General features: G+C 47.9%; 1 pseudogene; it reads left to right on the forward strand.

Annotated features, from left to right (window-relative positions):
- The first annotated feature begins 1,588 nt into the window (after positions 1–1,588).
- LOC129676524 (NADH dehydrogenase [ubiquinone] 1 beta subcomplex subunit 11, mitochondrial-like) lies at positions 1,589–2,730 on the forward strand (annotated as a pseudogene).
- The last annotated feature ends 2,790 nt before the right edge of the window (positions 2,731–5,520 follow it).

Genomic DNA, 5,520 nt, shown 5'->3' on the forward strand with positions numbered 1-5,520 from the left:
CCTGGTCATTGACCCACAGATGGTTCATTCGTAAGAATGGGGCAGACTGGGCTTTCAGTGTGTGTGTGTGTGTGATTGTGTGTATGTGTGTATTTAGAGTTTAGTAAGTCAACATTGCCGAAATGTGGAGATACTGAATCTCCTCTTTAATTTCCCTCAAGCCCTCCCGTGTGCGCTGTCAGCAGCTTCGCTCTGCTCTTGGTGTCGCGTTTACCATTAGTGGCGTGCACGGTGCTTCAACTCTGATTGCCTCCTCTACACACTTCCCCATCATCTTCAAGATCACTTTTCAGTGTCTTCCTTGCAGTCCATTAAGCACATGAACCCAATGGCATTTCACTTTCCCTCTTGCTGGTTGTTGGGAAACTTTCAAAGAATGTTTATTCTTTCCAACAGTTAAAATACTACTATATCAAAACAGCCATGTTCAGGTTCTCCCCTGAAACTGCTTCCTGATTTAGCTCAGCCTACAAACCAAATTCCTTCAACAACAACAACAAAATAACCACTACAGTGAACAGTGGTATATATTTATTATCCTCCCTTTTTGGCTAATTTTCTGAGAGTAAATTTCAGAATTGAAGTCAGTAAATCAAAGTGTGGAACCTGATAATGGTTCAATTTGTAGGATGAGACCTTTGGACTGAGTGATCTTTCTGGCCCCTCCAGGCTCCTTCCTTCTATAACTGAGAAGGCTAGAGATTTGAGGCTCCAAAGCTTGTTGGCTCTCCTATCCTTTTGGCTGGGGGTCTCTGAAGAAATGGGCTTCGGATCCTGCCACTCATGTTTTTGTGTGTGGTACATATGTGTCTATCTGGGTTGAAGATGGTGCTTTTTCTTTTTGGTCCCAACGTATGTCTCACCATCTCTCCTAGCTACTGTTTTAAGAAGGTACAAAGAATAAACAAACAAAAACCCCTAATTTGACATTCTTCCATGACTCATGCTCACTGAAAGAGCACCAGTGACTCAAGATGCTAAATGGTCCTTAGATGGCTGCTTACCTGTCACCCCTCCCCCATGACATATCTGAGAAGGCTGTCTGTGGATGTCTGGAGAAACTCTTTATGCTCAGGCTGAGCAGTAGGTTCAGGGCTCTGTCTGGGGGCTTTGGCGGGACAGTAAAGGATCCAGTTGAGTTCCCACATAGGGCATTCCATCCTCCCTCTGCCCCAATTACTTGGGTCATGTCCTTTCTACCCATATCTTTCCATTTGTGCAAGTTTGTACCAAATGATTAGTCATCAGCAGCCGAGCAGGAAGCCCTAATGAAGCATGACCTGGTTACTTCTCACATATGCTAAAAGCTCAATTGTCCTCTTTTTGTTGGTGGGCCTCTGATACTTTTCTGCACTCTCTGCTGGCTGACCCCTTCCAGGCCCCAGAGTCAAGGGGTCATTTCATCACTTTGGGCCTTTTGATTGGGTCGTTCTGTCCTCTGAGGCCTAACTGAAGAAGACTGTCACTTGTGTCCAGAACAAAGGTGGTGTAAGGTGCTTGTTGGTACAGTTCGTCTATGGGGCTTGTGGATATGCCTGTGGAGTTCATAGTCTAGTTCCATTATGCTATCAGGGCTCTGATTGTCGCCTGCCTCATCTTCAGCTATGAACTGAAATTTGGCCTTATCTGGCCACCTTAAAGGGTCGTGGATGTTTCATAGAGTGACATGTGCAAAAACACTTTGAAGAATGCAACACATGTTTTCTGACTTGAATAGTGTTCTCCTTCTGGGAGTGTGCCTGGAATCAGGCCAGCCTGGGATCTGAATGGGAGGAGATGATGCCCAGCAAATGTAACAGGCTGTTTCTTCCTGCTGATCTATAATCCATCCTCGGGAGCCTGAGAATCAGCAATTGACCGAGACATTTTATTGCCGTTCTTAATGTGACATGTTAATATCGAGACTGAATCATCACAGTGATTTTTATAACTTCACATATTTTGGAGCAATGCTCCTCTGCCTCAATCCTGGTTACTTAAATGACATCTCATTCCCAATGACAATTTGAAATGATTTGTTTTGTGTTCTGAGGCTTCTGTAGTCCAGGCTGACCTTGAACTCCCTCTACAGCCAAGGATGATCCTGAGCTCCTGATCTTCCTACTCTACCTCCTATGTGCTAGAATCACAGATATGTGCCACCATGGCTTTAAAACTTAGAGTTCTAGACAAGCACTCATGGCAACCCGGCTGTTAAGTTTGTATGCTTGACACATTTCAGCAGCTGCAGCAATATGAGGGCTCCTGGCTGCCTGAGTTCGCTGGAAATCCTCGAGGGCTGTAATCGCCCTGTCTGCTGTGGAGAGAAAATGGCAACAAGAACCAACCATGCCCTGGCAGGAGGACCTAGAACCTGAGGACAAAAACATTCTATCCGAAGAACACGAACTGTCATGGTTATGACAGTGACCCTTGGTGGACATCTGGAATATGCAGGCTGCCTTCTTCTTTGGTTTTTCCATGGTTTTTCCATCGTTCTGGTCTTTGGTACCATGTTTGTGGCTTATTTGTTTGATTACAGGATGCAAGAGTGGGCCCACGTGGAAGCTGAAAGACTTGTGAAATATCAAGAAGCCAATGGCCTCCCCATCATGGAATCCAACTGTTCTGAACCCAGCAAGATCCGGTTACCAGAAGATGACTGATGAATTACTGAGTAGGGCTTAAGAAGCACTGCTTTGTCTGCCCCGTTATTCTCCTGGTTCCTCAGAACTCTGTATTAAAGGAATTTCCTGTAAAAAATATAAAATAAAAATAAAAATTAGAGTTCTAGTTAGTGAGCCTCTGTCTCAAAAAGCAAAACAAAACTTCATCTGAATTAGGATAACGTCACTACCTCACTTAAACTAAAACAGAAATTTAGAGAAAGATTACAATTGGAAATCAAATTTACTTCTAAGCTTCCTAGCATCCTAGCAAAGAAATGTGTTTGGATCTATCAGTTGGGTGAAAGAAAGCTTCCATGGTAACTCAGGCATGGTGACACATACGTGCAATCCCACTCAGAAGGCAGAGACAGGAGGATAACTGGTTTCAGGCCCATATGGGCAACTTAGCAAGTTTCTAGGCTACTCTGATCTACATGGCTGCATGATGAGACCCTCTCTCAAAAAAAAAAAAAGAGAGAGAGAGAAAAGTGCACAAACCTGAGCTTCAAGGCAGAGCTAATCCTCCCATCAGAGAGACAGTGGTGAGGCCCTGAATTGGGGAACAGATACTCAAGCACCATCACCCCCGACTGAAGTGGGGTATCACTTCTTCCAGTCTCCCCTCTCTAGTCTCCCATTCTGTTCTCCCCCTTCCCCTGCCTTGTCCCCAGGAGTGCTCATGACAAAGCCATCCCCAGAGTCAGGAGTGTAGCTCCTTGGTAGACCTGGGAGTTCACAGCCTCAGCTGGGAGGGCAAGCACCTGCAGCGGCCAACCCTGGCCAACCCAGCATGTGTTCCAGGTGGACAGGTTCCTGTATGACATGCGGCTCTCAGACGAGACCCTCCTGGACATCATGGCCCGGTTCCAGGCCGAGATGGAGAAAGGCCTGGGGAAGGACACCAACCCCACCGCCTCAGTGAAGATGCTGCCCACATTTGTCAGGGCCATTCCCGATGGCTCAGGTAAGTGGGGCTCAGGCTGGCCGGGACCCCTTCCCTCCCTTCCCATACCTTAGCTGGTGAGTGCCTGTTGCTTGCCCCTGTCCCTTTCCTTCTTCCCCACATCCCTCTGCCTCAGTCCTGCTAACTGAGCACTTTTGGGGTCCACAGGCAGGAACCCTTTGATTTCTCCTCTGCCCATGGACTGTGTCCTCACTCATTCCATTTGCCTCCCTGCTGAAGAGTTCCCCACTTTTGCTCCTGTAAGTGTCACCTTAATCTTCCAGGTAGAGCCCTAGAGCAACACTGCCTCTCTCTGGGAAGTGCCCAGTGCTGGACTAGGGGCTTGTTAGGACCCTTGTCACAGTGGTGGGGACAGTCTCCAGATGCCAGGATTTAGGCACCGCACTGTTCTGAGTGCTTACCAAACACTGGCCCCTGACACATGTTGAGTGAATGGAACGAGGCCTTCTCTCCTGGGCCTTCAGCTTCCAGGCTAGAAATAGTGAGTGGTGATAGGAAGCTTGTGGTGAAGTAATGAAGTGGCCACCCAAGGAACCCAGCTCCAGGCCCAGCTCTGTCACACCTTCGTGGCTTCAGGCAGCGCTTAGCCAATTTTTTCATCTGTCAGATGAGAGAACTTGACCTGTCCATACGCTCACTGGGTATCAAACCCAGGGCCTTGGCCATGCTGGACAAGTCCCTGTCACCGAGCCACATTCTCAGCTCCTGTGCATTGGGCTTCTGTTGCTGTTCTGCTCTTGGGGTTGAGCTCAGGGACTCTGAGGTAGTCCAGCCAGCCACAAATGATGGCCTCAGCAGTCTCCACTGGGACCTGGGTTCCATGTTTGTCTGAGGGTAAGATCAACCCATCTGCGACAGCTCCTAAACACGGCCCCTGGAGACTCCAGTGACATCCCCACAGATATTGTGGATTAACACAGTACAATTCTGCCATAGTTCACAAAGCCAGAAGTTTGAACTGGGCCTCACTGGGCTAAAGTGAAGTTGCCAGCAGGCCTGTATTCCTTCTGGAGACCTTGGGGGCAGTTAAGGGAAGACCATTTTCTTGCCTTTTCTAGCTTCTAGAAGCACCTACATTCCTTGCCTTGTGCCCCTTTCCATCCTCAAAGCCATCACTGTCTTCAGATCTTTCTCTGACTCTGGCCTTCTGTCTCCCTTTTCCATATCTGAAGTCCCTGTGATTACATCAGGCCTTCTGAGAAAACCCATGCCAATCTCTCAACATAAAGATCAGCTGATGAGCAATTCTAATTCTGCCTGCAATCTGCAACCTTGGCTCTCCCCTGCCATGTGCCCTAACACAGGAGTATGACCCAGAGATTGGGACGTGGGCCTCTGGGGCTGAGGAGGGGCATTATTTGGCCCACCACCATAGCCTAGTGCTCTCTGGAAGGAGCCATGAGCCCCCCGCCCCCACAGCTTTCCACCTGCAGCTCTAGTAAGCCATAAGATTAAAAAAAAAAAAAAAAGTGGTGGTCTTCTTTGAGCACATAGTGCCATTGTGGAAGGCTAAGGCCTCTCTGTCATGTGGTTCTCCCAGAATATCACAGGGTGACTGCTGCTGCTGGGTCTCTCTGGGAAGCAAGAAAATCCCGAACAAAACACTTAAAACCTAAACTATTCCAGTTACTGGCTGAGCTGGTGACTGAGCCTCTAGAACGGTGGCAAGTGTGCTACTCAGAACTATGATCCTCAGTCCCAAAGGAACATTTTGATGTGTCGCCTTCCAGGTCTTTCTTCTCACTTTGAAACAATCCTCCAGACCCAAGGGAACCTTGGTGTTATGACTGGAGTTGACCAGTCAGAGGAGGAAACCCATGTAGGAAAGATGGCCATGCCTGCTGGTTGGCAGGGCCCTGGGGGACAGGACTGACATATTTTTTTCTTAGAAATACCATGTTTTTCCAG

The sequence above is a fragment of the Psammomys obesus genome, unplaced genomic scaffold (assembly GCF_907164565.1).
Source record: "Psammomys obesus unplaced genomic scaffold, mPsaObe1.curated_primary_1811, whole genome shotgun sequence".
Classification (NCBI taxonomy): domain Eukaryota; kingdom Metazoa; phylum Chordata; class Mammalia; order Rodentia; family Muridae; genus Psammomys; species Psammomys obesus.